Source organism: Heptranchias perlo, chromosome 4, assembly GCF_035084215.1.
Source record: "Heptranchias perlo isolate sHepPer1 chromosome 4, sHepPer1.hap1, whole genome shotgun sequence".
Lineage (NCBI taxonomy): Eukaryota > Metazoa > Chordata > Chondrichthyes > Hexanchiformes > Hexanchidae > Heptranchias > Heptranchias perlo.
In genome coordinates this window covers 116,013,406-116,033,461 of record NC_090328.1, presented here as the reverse complement: position 1 = coordinate 116,033,461, position 20,056 = coordinate 116,013,406, and the positions used below count along the sequence as shown (strand labels likewise).

The 20,056-nt window shown below is 44.4% G+C and overlaps 1 protein-coding gene across 1 annotated transcript in view; it reads right to left on the bottom strand.

Annotated features, from left to right (window-relative positions):
- megf10 (multiple EGF-like-domains 10) overlaps window positions 1-20,056 on the bottom strand; it is a 154,853-nt gene that overhangs the window by 116,308 nt on the left and 18,489 nt on the right. The gene's annotated exons all lie outside the window — the stretch shown is intronic.

Below are 20,056 nucleotides of genomic sequence, written 5' to 3'. Positions count from 1 at the left end.
GATTTCCTGTGTCCATCACCTCTCAGAGGCCTGGGGGGAGCATCAGCAAGTGGCTTGCCTGGTGAAACTCAGAGACACAGCCTGGTCCCTGCCAAAGAGGAGGGCTCATTTCCTAGCACAAAATGGTTAGGCAGCCCCCTAACAAAATGGCCACTGCCTCCTCAGCATGGTGACACCCTTGATGTGCCCCTAATGACGGGGAGCCACCATTCCAATGTAAATTAGAGAACTCCCCCTGATCCTGGAAAGTCTGCAAGGGTCAGCTGTTGGGGAAAATCACGGTGTGAGTGTCAGAATCACTGGCCAGCGGACTTTCAGCCCCACTTTCTTCCTTCTGTGAAATATCTTGAATATTTGTGGTATTTTTCTTTACAAAATTAAACATAATTTACTGCACCTAAGAAAATGAAGATTTTTAAATGTATTTTTCATTCTTGAATTTTCCCTCAGCGTTTGCCCTTACCTCAAATACGCTAGAGTTGGGATGACTAAAACAACCACAAAAGCAACACTCTAATGCTCTATAAAAGCACAAGACTGTGTTATGGTCTTTAAATCTCAGTATGAAAAAACTATCCGCAAAAACACTTTTTTTTCCCTCTAAAAACGTGACGTTCTTCAGAAATCTGACAGTACTGCTGAAATTAATCTTTTGAAAGTTGCTCTATGAACCCAGGGCGCTAACTGATGAAAGGAATTGGCAATTTTTAGACCCAAAGAAGTCCTTCCTGAATTTATAAACTAAACAATAACTTTATAGATATATTCTATTTCTATTTTAAGTCAAGCTGCTTTTACTGGTGGTCAAATCTACCACAAGCTCTATCTGGTGATGTGAACAAATAAAAGCTCTAACTTTTAGAATGTAAGCAAATACACACCACGGCATCATCCCACTAAAATTCATTTTCTTTGATATGTATCTCTGTATCCTCCTCCAACCCTACAACCCTCCGAGATCTCTGCGCTCCTCCAATTCTGGCTTCTTGCTCATCCCCAATGTCCTTCGCTCCACCATTGGCGGCCATGCTTTCAGCTGCCTAGGCCCTAAGCTCTGGAATTCCCTCCCTAAACCCCTCCGCCTCTCTATGCTCCTTTAAGGCGCTACTTAAAACTTTGACCAAGCTTTTGGTCACCTGCCCTAATATCTCCTTATGTGGCTCGGTGTCACATTTTGTTTGATAATCGCTCCTGTGAAGCGCCTTGGGATGTTTTACTACATTAAAGGCGCTATACAAATGCAAGTTGTTGTTGTACTATCTGCCGTGATAGAACATGGCATTCATTGCTTTATCTCTGCACCTTCCTTTATCTGCACCATTTGCAAAAACTAAGTATTTTCCTCCAGGTCAACCTGGCTTGAAATAACAGATCCAGAACTGGCACCTGGAAGACGACAGTTAAGGGACAGTTGTAAGACTTCTAGGGCATAGTTATGGAAGAACTGCCCTTGGAGGCCCACTTAGTTGAGTTCACCAGCCACAATACCCTTCGACGAGAAGTCCCGCTCAAGGCTTCAGCCTGCAATCTCACAAATATTCTTATCTACACAAGTGCCATGTTCTGAGCGTAGTGAGTCTCTGTCAAGTGACACAGCATTCAGGCAGTAAGAAAAGAACTTGCATTTCTATGGTGCCTTTCAGGACCTCACGACGTCCAAAGCGCTTTACAGCCAATGAAGAACTTCTTGAAGTGTAATCATTGTTGTAATGTAGGAAACTACATTAATGCACAAAAACACTCAATTTGTGCAGAGCAAGCTCCCACACACAAAAATGTAATAATGACCAGGCAACCTGTTTTAGTGATGTTAGTTGAGGGATAAATATTTGCCAGGACACTGGGGAGAACTCCCCCTGCTCTTCTTCGATATAGTGCCATGGGATCTTTCACATCCACCTGATAGGATGGATGGGGCCTCAGTTTAACATCTCATCCGAAAGACGGTACCTCCAACAGCACAGCACTCCCTCAGTACTGCACTGGGAATGTCAGCCTGTATTTTGTGTTCAAGTCTCTAGAGTGGGACTTGAACCCACAACCTTCTGACTCAGAGGCGAGAGTGCTACCCACTGAGCCACGGCTGACTCAGTACAGAAAGACATTCATGCAGCATGCACTCCCATGACTGCACAGTAAGATTAATGTACCATTCACTGTCCATGAGTTTCTTGACAGGAGAGGTGCCATCACTGCCACCTCCCAGGAGCAGGAGAAGTAAGTCATCCTCCATACTTGTCAGCAACATGGACTCAGCTAATTCACAAGGCAGAGGGGTACAGCAGGGTTTACTTGGTGAAGGCAACAGTACTATTTGGTTAGGGGCTAACATCACAGGAGTCTGCAGAGAAACGAAGAGGTGCTAAGCAGAGACCCAATCTCTCCAGACATGTCAGGAGAAACAGACTACAGGGTGATGGACCATATATGCGGTGCATCCACTTCTTTTACGAACATACGAATTAAGAGCAGGCATAGGCCATTCGGCCCCTCAAGCCTGCTCTGCCATTTGATAAGATCATGGCTGATCTGATTGTGACCTCAACCCTACTTTCCCGTCTACCTACTATAACCTTTGACTCCCTTGTTAATCAGGAATCTATTTAACTCAGCCTTAAAAATATTCAATGACCCTGCCTCCACTGCTCTCTGGGGAAGGGAGTTCCACAGACTCACGACCCTCTGAAAGAAGAAAATTTCTCCTCATCTCCATCTTAAAATGGGAGACCCCTTATTTTTAAACTGTGTTCCCTAGTTCTAGTCTCTCCCACAAGGGGAAACATTCTCTCAGAATCTACCCCTTCAAGTCCCCTCAGGATCTTATATGTTTCAATAAGATCACCTCTCATTCTTCTAAACTCCAGTGTATACAGGCCCAACTTGTCCAACCTTTCCTCATAAGATAACCCCCTCGTCCCAGGAATCAGTCCAGTGAACTTCTCTGAACCGCCTCTAAAGCAATTATGTCCTTTCTTACATAAGGAGACCAAAACTGCACACAGTATTCTAGATGTGGTCTCACCAATGCCCTGTACAACTGTAGTAAAACATCTCTACTTTTATATTCCATTCCCCTTGCAATAAATGACAACATTCCATTTGCCTTCCTAATCACTTGCTGTACCTGCATACTAACTTTTTGTGATTCATGTACTAGGACACCCAGATCCCTCTGTACCTCAGAGTTCTGCAATCTCTCTCCATTTAAATAATATACTGCTTTTCTATTTCTCCTGCCAAAGTGGACAAGTTCACATTTTCCCACACTATACTTGATCTGCCAAATTTGAGCTCAATTGAGAGCATTGTGCAGCAACATCTGGGTGCTCTGAATGAGTGTGTCCAACATCTCAAGCAGCATGAGGCAATGCAATTGAGGAAGGCTTTTCCAACCTGCAGTTAAAAGTGCGGCAGTGTGAGCTGCTATGAAGATGCTATAGAAGCCTCAGTGAAAGAGGCCATGGTGCACATGAATGCTCACTCTGATGCTATGGGAGTCTTGGGTGACAAAATAAGGGAAACTGCGAGGACAAACTTTCATTCATTGGGAGGGAGAGTACGGACCACACTGCGGGAGGGGTTGGAGCAGCTCCAATAGGCACCGACAACATGGCCCTCCTTCAGAGAGAAATAAAACAGTGCGCAAGGTTTACTGGTTGGATCTTCGGTGTTGGTAGTCAAGTCAGAACACCAAGCCTAGCACAAGCATCAGTGGAATATCCAATGTGTGATGCATAAATCTTTGTATATAACTACAGTCTTATATATACACTGTTGAAGGCACAGATTCACTTGGGACACACAACCTGCACAGTCAAGTTCAATAAATCTTATCACTTCTGAAAAATGTTAGCAAAAATGAGAGCGCACAGAATTAGAGGCAACCTTTTGACATGGGTAGGGAATTGGTTAGAAGATAGGAGACAGAGAGTGGGGATAATGGGTATGTACTCTAATTGGCAGGATGTGATGTGACGAGTGGTGTCCCCCAGGGATCTGTACTGGGGCCTCAGCTTTTCACTATATTTATAAATGACTTAGATGAAGGAATAGAGAGCCGTATATCTAAGCTTGCTGACAACACTATGTTAGGTGGCACAATAAGTAGTGTAGATGGGAGCAGAAAGTTGCAAAGGGACATCGAAAGATTAGGTGAGGTTACATTTGCGGCCTAATATCCTACCCAAGTCTTCTTGGCCATTGACCCATCTGCTTCCAATGGGCTGCTCTATTTTACGAGGACAAATTGGGCAGACTTATACCCTTGCAAGTGTCAGCAAGCCGCCCCAACCATGCAAACAACCCCATCTCCGGGCTTGGAACAGAGGAACAGGAATTGGCCATTCAGCCCCTCGAGCCTGTTCCACCATTCAATTAGATCATGGTTGATCTGTATCTTAACTCCATCTACCTGCCTTGGTTATGTAACCCTTAAAACCCTTGCCTAACAAAAATCTATCAATCTCAGTTTTGAAATTTTCAGTTGACCCCCAGCCTCAACAGCTTTTTGGGGGAAAAGAGAGTTCCAGATTGCCACTACCACTGAAATCATTCTGCCTCATCTGCCAATTTGCATTAAGAACCATTAACAAGCCTTAAACAGACTCTTGTTAAAATAATAAGAGAACACTAGTGCATATTTTCACTGGACAGAAAACTAGAAACAGCAATAAAACCACCAGATGACACCTTTTTCCTGATATTCTGCCTCTTGAACACCAATCTCCATGGGGACTAGTAGGGGAAAGCATACTTGCTGGTCGACTGAGCCCTAAAAATAAAGAAAACTAACAGCCTTTTTCCTGCTACACCTGATATAAAAGCGAAGTAGACAATTTTGGACAGTATTCACAATCTCACTAAAAATATCTTCAATCTCAATTGTTTTTTGCTTTCTTGAATTATAGACTTGTGTTATGGCCTTCTATTTTCTATATTAAATTTAAATTATTTGTATAAATGTTGCCAATTTTGCAGCAATAGTCAGCCTATGGAAGTAAACCACAATTGTAGCAAGACAAATCATAACTGCTTCTTCAGGCCATCAAACAGGGTTTGATTCATTGCCTTACAATCTCACTGAAATTAACTTCTGGACCATGAGAGCTCCACTATATCTCAGAAATTAAGCAGAACTGGAAACTTATTTTTAATCATTAGGATTATTTTTGGAAATGTTTATTCTTGGAAAAGCTTCACAATTAGAGAATTGTGGAATCATGCAGCTTTAACTATTAATGTGGCACTTTGTTTTTAATGTGATTTTTCTCTTGCCCAAACTTTAACACATACATTTAACTTTTCAGTTGGCCATCTCTTGCTACCATTAAGAATTACCAATGTCAAAGAATGGCTACAAAAATGACCAGCAAAAATGGTGAACACAACACATTAGTGTAAAGGCTACTCCAGATGCCTGAATGGTGAAAGAAACTGGCTTATACTGACGTTTACATCATACTCTAACATTAAAAACTTGCAGGCAAGAGCGGAAAATAGCCTCAGCAGGAAAGATGGTTGTAGGAAATGGCCAAGAAGGTTGGGGGAGTTTGAGACCACCCAAAAAAAATAGGAAATAGGACTTCTCCTTTCCCAGCTCACGTCGTGCAATGCGGAGTCTAGAAAACAAACCAATAATCAGGAACTATACAGTCTGCTTTATAAACATTTTGCAAAGAATAATGGATTTTTTTTTGTTGGAATATCTCTTTTCTGGCACTGTAGGGGTCCTCAGCAAAATCACTTTGGGTCTTAGTTAACAAACAAAAACATCAGGATGGCTGGTATGGGAAATAGAAACACAAATTTATCTGTAAGATAAACACATGAGGGAGAAAGGAATAGAAGGTTATGCTGATAGGGTTAGTTGATGAGGGGTGGGAGGAGGCTCGTGTGGAGCATAAACGCTGGCACAGACCTGCTGGACCAAATGGCCTGTTTCTATGCTGTAAATTCTATGTAATGTACTATGTACAGTAGATAGTATGCTTCTGAAGCTGAGGTCCGAGTACATTGTAAGGGCCAACAGATGGTAGAACTTTACCCTACATCTAGCTGTGCTGTGTCTAACTAGACCAGAGTGTGCTTATGGCAAAAGATGGACATTTTTGTATCCTCCACCACTGATATTCATAATCTTTATGAATGAGAACTAGAATTTGTTTGGTTTGTAAAATGTTTGAGTTTAGAACAGTACTGGGGCCCATGGAGAAGCCCCTCCTGATTAACCAGAGTGGTTGTTAGCGTGAAAGGGAAAGCAAGAAAGGGAGAGAGCAAGGAACATAGGAACAGGAGGAGGCCATTCAACCCCTCGAGCCTGTTCTGCCATTCAATTAGATCATGGCTGATCTGCATCTTAACTCCATCTATGTGCCTTGATTCCCTAACCTTTAATACCCTTTGCCCAACAAAAATCTATCAATCTCAGTTTTGAAATTTTCAGCTGGCTCCCAGCCTCAACAGCTTTTTGGGGGAAGAGAATTCCAGATTTCCACTACCCTTTGAGTGAAGAAGTGCTTCCTGACATCATCCCTGAATGGCCCAGCTCTAATTTTAAGGTTGTGCCCCCTTGTTCTGGACTCCCCCACCAGAGGAAATCGTTTCTCTCTATTGCCTCCTTTAATCATCTTAAACACCTCAATTAGATCACCCTTAATCTTCAACACTCAAGGGAATACAAGCCTAGTCTACGCAACCTGTCCTCATAATTTAACCCTTTTAGTCAGAGTATCATTCTGACGAAGAGAGAAAGAAACCTAACTGAAGGGAAATTTTCACCAGAACACCGGCAATTGTTCCTGGCTGTTCACATTCTTATTTATATTTTTTAAGAAGTCTATAATATATCAAAACTATATAGGATGGATGTCGATAAAATTATATGGGTTTTTTTGGTGAGACATGACTGAGGCACGATAGCTTACTGAACATAGGAAATAGAAGCAGAAGTACGGCCCCTCGAGCCTGCTCCGCCATTCAATCAGATCGTGGCTGATCTTCGACCTCAACTCCACTTTCCCGCCCTTGATCCCCATATCCCTTGATTCCCCTAGAGTCCAAAAATCTATCGATCTCAGCCTTGAACATATTCAACGACTCAGCATCCACAGCCCTCTGGGGTAGAGAATTCCAAAGATTCACGACCCTCTGAGTGAAGAAATTCCTCCTCATCTCAGTCTTAAATGGCCGAATTACTGAAAGAAAGTTAGCTAGTTTGTGAAAATGCCAACTGAATTAAGTATTCTCTCTATAAATTCCCAGCATGACAGATTTGGCTTTTAACTGTTTTTAAATGCTTACTTTCCCTGACAGAGTTTAGTTATGCAAAGTTATTGAGTTTTGCAAGGTTATTGAGTAATGCAAGTGTACGTTGATATAATTACTAAGTGAAGATTCCAAAATAATCTATTATTATATATATGAAAGTCATGCTTCTGGCACATCAACACATTCCAAACATCACATTTCAGTGCTTCAAAATGTTATTCTTTGTTACGAATGCAAAATAATCTTCTTGAAAAGAGCAGGAAATGCAGTCATTTTGTGCATTTTTTAAAAATTGACATGGACACGGAAATTAGCAACAGCTACAAATGCTACCCAATTAACCTAAGGAGTTTACAACCACCTACCGTTACCTGGATGTGCCTATTTAGACTATTCCGCCCAGCAGGGATTTGAGCAGTGGTTTTAAACAGGCCAGGTTAAACACAGCTCCATTTCAGCAGCTAAACATCACACTATCCTCCCAACTAGAGTGAGTAACACAACATGGGAGCTATGCTAGTTTCTTAAACTTTCAGTTTCATGTCTTTAACATTATGTTTTCTGCACAAATAATTCCAAAGTGGAGTTGGAGAGAGCCACAACTGCCCTCTGTCTTTCATACGCAATCGTAATATCTTTGTCAAGATATAAATAAGGCTGCATATAGTGACACCACAAGCTTTGGCCAGAATGGAGATGATTGGTCTCCAGGCAGGGGAATTACCCAGACTGCTGTAAATGACTGGGATTGAATTTATGCACATAATTTGCATTACGTAACTATCCTCCACTCACTGCATTTTTGGAGAAATAATCCTGCTTTTATCGGGAGACTTTGCTGTAGTTTCAGTCATGAGTTCTGTGAGTCCTACCCTAAGTTCCACCCTGCCTCCAACGCATTGGCTGACACAGTGGTGTCAATACTCACTCTGTATAAATCATCTTCAGCCAGAAGTGCCGAGTGGATGATCCATCTCGGCCTCCTCCCGATATCCCCACCATCACAGAAGCCAGTCTTCAGCCAATTCGATTCACTCCACGTGATATCAAGAAACGGCTGAGTACACTGGACACAGCAAAGGCTATGGGCCCCGACAACATCCCGGCTGTAGTGCTGAAGACTTGTGCGCCAGAACTAGCTGCGCTTCTAGCCAAGCTGTTCCAGTACAGCTACAACACTGGCATCTACCCGACAATATGGAAAATTGCCCAGGTATGTCCTGTCCACAAAAAGCAGGACAAATCCAATCTGGCCAATTACCGCCCCATCAGTCTACTCTCAATCATCAGTAAAGTGATGGAAGGTGTTGTCGAAAGTGCTATCAAGCGGCACTTACTCACCAATAACCTGCTCACCGATGCTCAGTTTGGGTTCCGCCAGGACCACTCGGCTCCAGACCTCATTATAGCCTTGGTCCAAACATGGACAAAAGAGCTGAATTCCAGAGGTGAGGTGAGAGTGACTGCCCTTGACATCAAGGCAGCATTTGACTAAGTGTGGCACCAAGGAGCCCTAGTAAAATGGAAGTCAATGGGAATCAGGGGGAAAACTCTCCAGTGGCTGGAGTCATACCTAGCACAAAGGAAGATGGTAGTGGTTGTTGGAGGCCAATCATCTCAGCCCCAGGACATTGCTGCAGGAGTTCCTCAGGGCAGTGTCCTAGGCCCAACCATCTTCAGCTGCTTCATCAATGACCTTCCCTCCATCATAAGGTCAGAAATGGGGATGTTCGCTGATGATTGCAGAGTGTTCAGTTCCATTCGCAACCCCTCAAATAATGGAGCAGTCCGAGCCCGCATGCAGCAAGACCTGGACAACATCCAGGCTTGGGCTGATAAGTGGCAAGTAACATTCGCGCCAGATAAGTGCCAGGCAATGACCATCTCCAACAAGAGAGAATCTAACCACCTCCCCTTGACATTCAACGGCATTTCAATCGCCGAATCCCCCACCATCAACATCCTGGGGGTCACCATTGACCAGAAACTTAACTGGACCAGCCACATAAATACTGTGGCTACAACAGCAGGTCAGAGGCTGGGTATTCTGCGGCGAGTGACTCACCTCCTGACTCCCCAAAGCCTTTCCACCATCTACAAGGCACAAGTCAGGAGTGTGATGGAATACTCTCCACTTGCTTGGATGAGTGCAGCTCCAACAACACTCAAGAAGCTAGACACCATCCAAGATAAAGCAGCCAGCTTGATTGGCACCCCATCCACCACCCTAAACATTCACTCCCTTCACCACCGGCGCACAGTGGCTGCAGTGTGTACCATCCACAGGATGCACTGCAGCAACTCGCCAAGGCTTCTTCGACAGCACCTCCCAAACCCACGACCTCTACCACCTAGAAGGACAAGAGCAGCAGGTACATGGGAACAACACCACCTGCACGTTCCCCTCCAAGTCACACACCATCCCGACTTGGAAATATATCGCCGTTCCTTCATTGTCGCTGGGTCAAAATCCTGGAACTCCCTTCCTAACAGCACTGTGGGAGAACCGTCACCACACGAACTGTAGCGGTTCAAGAAGGCGGCTCACCACCACCCTCTCAAGGGCAATTAGGGATAGGCAATAAATGCCGGCCTCGCCAGCGACGCCCACATCCCATGAACGAATAAAAAAAATCTAAACTATTAAATTCATGAAGAAGTTGTTAATAATTAGAATGATGAACTCAGGAGACAGAGGCTTTTTTCTCTACATTACTTCAAAAAACAGTGCCCACCACTTACACCATCCATGCTTATTCTGGACAGCCGCTTTTCTTCAGGCAAATGACACTAACTATTTTCCATCACCATTGAATGCTTGTAATGCATTAAGCGGGCCGGTTTTTTTGGGCAGTTCAATAAGCTTTTCGCACCTCATTAAAGAGCAATTAAGTGCTGTTAACTGTTCAACCTGAGGAGCTGAGTGCGGTCCAACCCTTTGATCTGTTTTAATCCCCCATGAACAGCTGACAGAAGCTGCCCGAAGTCTCCACTCTCCAACTGCCTTGGTTGTTAACAGTGCGAACAGCTGATGGAGACTTTGGCCAGCTTCGGTCAGCTCTTCGCTGAATACGTTTACAAATGCTGACTGACCTGCGATGTATTTCCAGCATTTGTTTCAGATTTCCACCATTTGCAGCTTCTTTCTTATTTGCAAATTCGATTTCAATCAGCTACTCAGCCAGAAAGGCTTTGTAACCTTGCTGAAGTGGTAAGCTCGCGAATTTTAAATTCTCATTCTTGTTTTCAAATCCGTCCATAGCCTCATCCCCACCCTATCTCTGTAACCTCCTCCAGCACTACAACCCTCAGATCTCTGCGTTGTTCCAATTCTGGCCTCTTGCACATCCCCGATTTTCATCGCTCCACCATTGGCGGCCATGCCTAGACCCCATGCTCGAATTTCCTCTATAAACCTCTCAGCCTCTCCCCTCCTTTAAGACACTCCTTAAAACCTACCTCTTTAACCAAGCTTTTGGTCACCTGTCCTAATATCTTCTTATGTGGCCCGGTGTCAAATTTTGTTCGATAATCGCTCCTCGGGACGTTTTACTACTTTAAAGGCGCTATTTAAATATAAGTTGTTGTTGTACCTCCTCGTCAATTCCCTCTTCAGGCCAACAAAAAGGTGCTTTAAACTTCACCATCTAGGAATCATAGACTCAGAATTTGCTGGAGGGGTCATCTCGTTTGTTAGATTTTTTTCCTCACCCTTCAGCTCCAAATTTTTTGCTCTGTAAATTGCTGGAAGTGCGAGCTGGTAACGGGCGCAGCGAAGGCAACGGGGCATCTGGGACCTTAGGGAACGACAGGATCAACAGTCTATCTCCTTAATCAATGAAATTTAAGGATTGAGGAAAAAACAGAGGAACGATGGAGAAAGAAAGTGTAAATTAGAGTCAAATCAGGTACATAAAGAGAAATAAAGAGAGGGAAGGAAAGAGTGGATTAAAAGAGAGGAAAAAAAGACAAAGGAAAAGAAAGGAAAAAAATAGTGTTAATATTTAAAATTTTAAAAATAACTAGCAACAATTTACTACCTGTAGGAATGAAACTCCAGGGTTTCAATTGTTCCCTTTCTGGGCCGGAGAGTTTGACTGGCATTGCAGGAACATAAATATCATCATTAAAAGGGTCCTTATGTTGTTAAGTACCAGCCCTAACTTTCTGCAGCGAGTTTAATGGGCAATTAATGCGTAAATACAGCAACTTCATAAAACTCATGGGGAGATTGAGGGTAAGATGCTGTTTTCGTGAGGCTAACGGTGGAGCGGCGCAAATCGTCCAGCAATTTGTGGCGATTCGCAATTCACGGGATATCTCTTCCTCGTCACAAGTTGCTGGCCGATTTACACATTAATAAATGGCGAGTGCCATTAAACTCACCGTTATTTTCCCAGCAAATTAACTTGCGAATGCATTGTTTGCCTCACCGTGCAAGGCTTTTTATTACAATTCTTCAAAACGGATTATTCTCCTCTGAGCAGTTTTGAGTTTTTTTTTTGAAGGTGCTATCTAAATAATTGAGTTCTGTCAGACTTTCCAAATGTTTGCTGCCTAACAGAACATTGGCTCTCTGTGACCATCAAGACTTATGTTTGTTAAATCAAGTCTTCAACCCCACATAAACCAGACCTTATATTGAAGCAAATATATACTTTTAACATATCACTCAAATCAGTCCTGTTGAATTCCATTTAAATGTCTGGTGCACCGTCAGAACAGTTCATTTCTACTGAAACAAATTATAATTTTTCTGGTTCTTATTATACACATATGTAGTCTTCCCCTCAGTAAATAATATAATCGAGAATACAGGAATAGGTGGGGCATTGCAAAAAAAATACTATTTCAAGAACTGCTTCATTTAAACTGCTTTTTCTCCCCCCCCATCTGAAGGATTTTTGGAGTTTTCAATCCCAGTTTTAAGGATTGACTGAAACCCTGGATTAATTACCTGTTAAAGGAGCCGAGTTTGGTTAAAAGAACTGTTAAACTGGCTGTTCAAGAGGGCATGCTGGGATGGTTGACCAAACTCGAAAAGCGTTATGCAGACTGTCTGGAAGGCTTCGGAAAAGGAGGCTTTGAGAGAGTGTGGGAAACTATCGTAAACACCAGCTGCGGTTTGGTCGCATCAGTCTCTGTAACCATGGGAGGTGAGGGACTGGGAAGTTACTGGAAAGCTTGTTTTTTGTCAGCAAGAATGGTACAAGAGCAGCTATTCTCAAGTAATGTGTCCACGAGACCGAGCAGAAGACAGTCCACGCAGGATGGCGATGGATTATTAACCTCTCAGTCTCCCGAAGCAGAATTGGCCATTTCTGAGTTTTGAGTTGTCGGACTGACTTAAAGGTTGTCGAAATCTCTACCTGTAAAACTTCTTGCATTTTAATGTTAATAAAAGCAATTGTTAGAAAAGTTTAAAGCCTTGGTTGACCTTACCTCTGATTACCCTAAAAAAAGAGTTAAAATAAAAACCCTACACACCCAACAAGGAAATAGCCTCAAGTTGTTTTTAATCCAGAGCTCTAAACAGTTCTGTCCTTTTATGACTTTACTTGAGAGGAGAGAGGTTTAATATTTCATATCAATTACTGTCATTGAAGTTCATACGAATGAGCTTCAAATGACTGGTGCACAGACACATCTAATCAAATATCAATGACAAGTCTTAAACATGCAATGTGAAAACAGGATATACTCTGGACTCTTCTCGTTAATATCACAAATATCTGTCTGCTGTATTGCATCGATAGTATGTGGGGTTCCAACGCCTCCTCCCTCAAATCGTAACTTTGTGTTAGATAATTAAATAGATCAACACAGGCCGCATCTACTTTGTTTCTAAGGTTTCCATATTTAGTTAACAAAACAACTTTCTATTTATAACCTAGACATTATAAGAAACCACTAATCATTCTCTCAATGTAGATGTTAAGTGTCTGATTTTATGTATTTCCGTTTTGGTGTATTATATGTGAAATAAACTTAAGCACTTAGTTAATTGTACAGAAATGACAATTAAATAAATGTTACTTTGATTGGTAGCTATAGTTGCATTGCATTGTATTTAGATTTACCCAATAGCACAACCTACATGAAAGCCAATGAAGAATTGAGCTTTGTCAGCTATGGCTCAGTTGATAGCACTCTCAACTGAGTCAGAAGGTCATGGGTTCAAGTCTCTCATGGGCACTCCCTCAGTACTGGCTCTGGAAGTGTCAGCCTAGGTATTTATGCTCAAGACTCTGGAGTGCCAGTACTGAGGGAGGTGCTGTCTCCCGGATGAGACGTTAAACCAAGGCCCCTTCTGACCTCTGGACTTGAAAGATCCCCAGCACTATTTCGAAGAAGAGCAGGGGAGTTCTCTTCTGTGTCCTAAGCCAATATTTATCCCTCAAAAACATCACCACTAAAACAGAGTATCTGGTCACTATCACATTGCTGTTTGTGGGATCTTGCTGTGCGCAAATTGGCTACCGCATTACAACAGTGACTTCAAAAAGGATTTTGTTGGCTGTGAAGCGTTTTGGGACGTCCTGAGGTTGTTAACGGTGCTATAGAAATGTAGGCACTTTCTTTTTTGTCCTAGGCACAATGGACATGATTTTGACCCCGAGCCGGGAAGGGGGCGGGGGGGGGTCAAATTGCGGATGGGAAACCCAGAAGTACAGGTTTCCCGGACGTCTTTACAATTTTAACGTAAGGACGTCTTTGTTTTTGTCGGTTTGCCGTCCGGCTGACTGTCCTGATTGACAGGCTGGTCTCAGTCGGATGGGAGAGGACGTAAAAAGGTAAGTCTACAGGTAAGTCTTTGTTTGTATGGATGGGGGGGGGGGGGGGGGGGTCATGGAGGCGCCGATAGGCATGAGGGATCGGGGGCCAGTCACAGGGGGGGGGGGGGGGGGGGTCATGAGGGCAGCAGCGATTTTTGGTTGGGGGGGGGGGTTGGGGTCTGCGATCATTGTGGGGTTACTGCAGGTAGGCTTGTTGGGCCTGGGGGAAGCACTCCTGCTCCTCTGGGCCCATAAGCTGTACAAGGCACTTACGTGCAGTTTCGGGCCTTCTCGCCTCCTCTCACACGGCGTGAAGGAGAAGTCCCGAGAATCCCTGCCCCCAGGGGCTGAAATTGCAAAATCTGTAAAAATGGAGGCCCGCAGCCTTCTTCAAAGGTTTTCGTCACCAACCCGCCTCCTGGGAGCGGGCTGCTTGCCCGCCCCTCGTTCCCCCCTACCATCCCCCCACCGGTGAAAACCAGAAATGGGCGGGTTGGAGGCGGGTCTGAAATGGTTGCGATTTTTAATGACCCCCCACCCCCAACCCACCCATTTTTCAATGTTAAAATCATGCCCAATGTGTCAGACACTGCTATTTCCACGATATGCAGCTGGCCAGTGCAAAACAGATCAAAGACAGGGACTGTTCAAAGGTTGACCAGCCAAGTTACTGCTCCCATTGCACCTCAAGCTCAAATAAACAATCAATAAAACCACATGAATGTCAAAGACCAGTCCACCTGATAGATACCACAGGTACAGAAACATCACAACAAACTGGATTGCAATTGTACTTGGAGGGCCTATACTCTGGAGCTTGGAAGAATGAGATATGATATTGAAACATACAAGATTCTGAGGGGGCTTTACAGGGTTGACGCTGAGAGGTTATTTCCCCTGGTTGGAGAGTCTAGAACTAGGGGGCATAGTCGCAGGACAAGCGGGCGGCCATTTAAGACTGAGGTGAGGAGGAATTTCTTCACGCAGAGGGTTGTGAATCTTTGGAATTCTCTATCCCAGAAGGCTGTTGACGCCGAGTCACTGAATATATTCAAGACTGAAACCGATAGATTTTTGGACTCTAGGAGAATCAAGGGATATGGGGATCGGGTGGGAAAGTGGCATTGAGTTTGAAGATCAGCCATGATCTGATTGAATGACGGAGCAGACTTGAGGGGTGTATGGCCGACTCCTGCTCCTATTTCTTATATTCTTATGTTCTCAAAGTTGGACCACAGAGTTAGGTCCCAAATAATCCATCCGTTTTTGACGACAACAACATAGCACCCACAAAACTCACTACAATTGGTTTTGTTATTTGAATGACCAACCAGTCACACGCCAATAATTCAACAGCATTTTAACAAACATGGTCCAGCATATACCTTTTGATGGAATATTTAGCATCATTGCCATCACAGTATGCAGGCTGTGCTGTTTCAACACTATTTGTTGTACTTATTCAATGGTACTGTCAAGATAATCATGCAACAATTTATAAAACCCATTCCTGTTACGAAGCGGTGCTATCTTGAAATTATCAGCAGAATGAAGTTGTAAAATCTCCTAAAATAGACTCTTGGCGGGGATTGGGGGGGGGGGGTGGTGTGGTGATCTTAACCCCCAGGAACAGGTGGGTTGGGGGTGGGTGGGCAGTAAAAATAGTTGGAGCAGGACCACATCCCGCCTCCAATGCACCCACTTCCAGGTTTGACCCAGGCATGTTTGGATGTGCGTGCACAACAGACACCCGGAAGTCCCACCCCCACTTAAAGCCAGCGGGACAATACTTAAAGGGGCAATGTACCTTACTGCACTAGTTGAGGTACTTAACTTTTTGCGTATTAGAAATGTCAAACAAATTTAACTTTACCTGTTTGGGTTTCCCATCGCTTCTGATTCATGTCAGGTGAAAGCAGGCAGGAAAGGCTGGATCCTTGAGGTGAGTGTTTTTATTGCATGCTTGTCGGCCCGGAGGAGGAGTGCTTCGTCCTGGCCCAACAAGCTCACCTGGCCAACAGGACCCCCGTGATTGGCCAACCCCCCCCTTCGATTCTGGAGGCACGGATCTTCTCCAAAGCCCACACGACGTCATCCAAGTCCCCCCATCTCTGCCCACCCCTCCGATTTGTTCTCACTCTCACTCTCACTCTCACTCTCACTCTCACTCTCACTCTCACTCTCACTCTCACTCTCACTCTCACTCTCACTCTCACTCCTGACAGACAGCCAGTCAGTCAGTCAGTCAGGCTTGTGGGAAACCCGGAAGCTCAAATGCTTACCTTCAATTTTTGTTTTTTTTATTCGTTCATGGGATATGGGCGTCGCTGGTGAGACCGGCATTTATTGCCCATCCCTAATTGCCCTTCAGAAGGTGGTGGTGAGCTGCCTTCTTGAACCGCTGCAGTCCGTGTGATGAAGGTTCTCCCACAGTGCTGTTAGGAAGGGAGTTCCAGGATTTTGACCCAGTGACAATGAAGGAACGGCGATATATTTCAAAGTCGGGATGATGTGTGACTTGGAGGGGAACGTGCAGGTGGGTGTTGTTCCCATGTACCTGCTGCTCTTGTCCTTCTAGGTGGTAGAGGTCGCGGGTTTGGGAGGTGCTGTCGAAGAAGCCTTGGCGAGTTGCTGCACTGCATCCTGAGGATGGTACACACTGCAGCCACTGTGCGCTGGTGGTGAAGGGAGTGAATGTTTAGGGTGGTGGATGGGGTGCCAATCAAGCGAGCTGCTTTGTCCTGAATGGTGTCGAGCTTCTTGAGTGTTGTTGGAGCTGCACTCATCCAGGCAAGTGGAGTATTCCATCACATTCCTGACTTGTGCCTTGTCGATGGTGGAAAGGCTTTGGGGAGTCAGGACGTGAGTTACTCGCCACAGAACACCCAGCCTCTGACCTGCTCTTGCAGCCACAGTATTTATGTGGCTGGTCCAGTTAAGTTTCTGGTCAATGGTGACCCCCAGGATGTTGATGGTGGGGGATTCGGCGATGTTAATGCCATTGAACATCAAGGGGAGGTGGTTAGACTCTCTCTTGTTGGAGATGGTCATTGCCTGGCACTTGTCTGGCGCGAATGTTACTTGCCACTTATCAGCCCAAGCCTGGATGTTGTCCAGGTCTTGCTGCATGCGGGCACGGACTGCTTCATTATCTGAGGGGTTGCGAATGGAACTGAACACTGTGCCACTGTGCAATCATCAGCGATCGCAGATTGCGACGCACTCACTTGGCTTCCGGGTTCCCCATGCGAATATCTGCCGACGCGCTGGGTTCCCAGCTCCAATTAAAAATCATGGACTAATTATATCTTCATTCACAAAGTAAAGTCTGTATTCCAATTTATGTCACTGTACTTAGTGGGGAAAAAAAATCCTTGAAGGTGGGAAAATTTGCAGGGCTATGGGGAAGGAGCAGGGGGGAGTGGGACTAATTGGATAGCTCTTTCAACAGGGCCAGCACAGGCACGATGGGCCGAATGGCTTCTTTCTGTGCTGTAAGATTCTATGATTAATATATTTGCATTATAAAACCTATACAGGTTATAAAAGCAATTTTTTTTAAAATGCAAGGATTGTTTTTATTCTCAGGTTTGAAAGTGCATATAATTTAGAACTTTGAGGAAATGGATGTTTAATATGGAATATAGAATATCCTAAGAGGGACATCCAAGGTTGGGGGAAGGTGGGGGGGGGGGGCGGGGGAAAGAGGAGTCCTCAACATTGACTCCAGACCCCATTAAGTCTCATGGTTTCAAGTCAAACATGGGCAAGAAAACCTCCTGCTGATTACCATCTACCGTCCTCCCTCAAACGATGAATCAGTACTCCTCTATGTTGAACATAGTAGTGGTAGCGAGGGCCGTTCCTTCATCGTCGCTGGGTCAAAATCCTGGCCCTCCCTCCCGAACGCACTGTGGGAGAACCTTCACCAAACGGACTGCAGCTGTTCAAGATAGTGGCCCACCACCACCTTTTCAAGGGGCAACCAGGGGACGGGCAATAAATGTCAGCCTTGCCAGCAACGCCCACATCCCAAGAATGAATTTTTTTTAAAAATAAGGAGCCAAGAACACATCCCTACAGAACTCCAGATGTAATGGTGTGGGAGGTAGGAACAGGAGCCATTGCTAATGATGCTCTGGTCAAGCTCAGTTAGGCAAGAGTGGAAAATAGTGCAGGCAGTCCCACAGCACTGGACAACAGAGGATCGTTTATAGAGTTGCGCTAAGACTTATTTTTTGGATAGATTAAAATGAGGATGTGTAATGAGCATTATTTACAAGCTAATTTCCTGAATACACAAAAGATATTATATATTGGTCAGTTTCCCACCAATTATCTTCATTTTTCTCAAATAAAATTATCTTTTCTCTCCAAGCGGGAGCTAATTCTGCTCACACAGCTTCCTTCAGACACGATGGCCTGACTACTCCCCAGGGTCTTGATGCACTTCCAGTGGAGTCAGCCATTTGGATCAGTTTTAAAATCCAAAGACAGGCTCAATCTGGTCAGCTCCAGCAACTTCCAGAAACTTACACTAAGTACTAGTAAGCAAACAACATGCAGCCTTAAATTACATCGAAATAACAACATAGGAACAGGAGGAGGCCATTCAGCCCCTCGAGCCTGTTCCACCATTCAATTAGATCATGGCTGATCTGTATCTTAACTCCATTTACGGCCTTGGTTCCGTAACCCTTAATACCCTTACCTACCAAAAATCTATCAATCTCAGTTTTGAAATCTTCAATTGACCCCCAGCCTCAACAGGAAATGACTCATGGGTGCCTCAGGTATTGGTATTGGGATAGCTTTGATTCTTCAAATATATAAATGACCTGGATCTCAGATGTAAAGGGATTAATATCAAAATTTGCTGATGTTACCAAACTCATGCCAACCGAGCCAAACGTCCCCCCAGTCTCACCCCTCCCCAAGCTGTGACCTCACATCTTTCTCTAGTTTCTCCCCTCATGTCCTCTCCAAGCTCATCTTGTTTACGAGACCCATCTTGTTCTCCTTTGATCCCATTCCCACTAAACTCGACCACCCAACTTCCCTTCTTGGCCCCCACGCTAGCTAATATTGTAAATAATTCTCTCTCCTCTGGTACTTTCTCCCTCCCTTGCAAAACAGTCATCCATCATCATGCCCCTCCTTGACCCCCAAGTCCTTGCAAACTACCACCCCTACTCCAACCTCCTTTCCCTCTCTAAAGTCCTTGAATGTTTTGCCTCCCAAATCCGTGCCCATCTTTCCCGCAAACAGATTTCCGCCCCTGGCACAGCACTAAAATAGCGCTAATCAGTCACAAATGACATTTTGTGTTACGTTAACCATGGTGCAGTTTCCCTCCTTGTCGTCTCTATAACCTTTGACACAGTTGACCACACCATCCTCCTCCAACACCTCTCCTCCACTGTAGGACTGCCCTTGCTTTGTTCCATTCTTACCTATCCAATCATAGCCAGAGCATCCCCAGCAATGGCTTCTCTTCCTACCCTTGCAGCGTTACCTCTTGAATCCCCCCAAGGATCTATCTTGGCCTCCTCCCTTTCCTCATCTACATGCTGCCCCATGGCTACATCATCCAAAGGCATGGGGTCAGGTTCCACTTGCTCTACCATTGACTTCAGCAGTTCTAGAATTCCCTCCCTGAACCCAGTCGCCTCTCTATCTCTCTCTCCGCCTTTAAGACCCTCCTGAAACTCACTTCCTTTTGCTCACCCCTCCTAATATCTCCTCCTTTGGCTCGATGTCTATTTTTTTCTGATTACACCTCAGTAAAACAACCCAAGGTGCTTCACAATGTTAAAGGCACTATATAAATGCAAGTTGGAGCTGTAGTAGTGCAATGTTGTGGTGTAATGTCTGTTATGTAAATGGCATGTAATAGTGTTTTTAAGTAATAGTTTATGTGAGAAGCAAATTTTTTTGAAATTTGCATTCAGTGTTTCTGTTTATTAAAATAATTTTACATCAGAATCTTCACGGGGCTAAATTGTCTTTTTGCT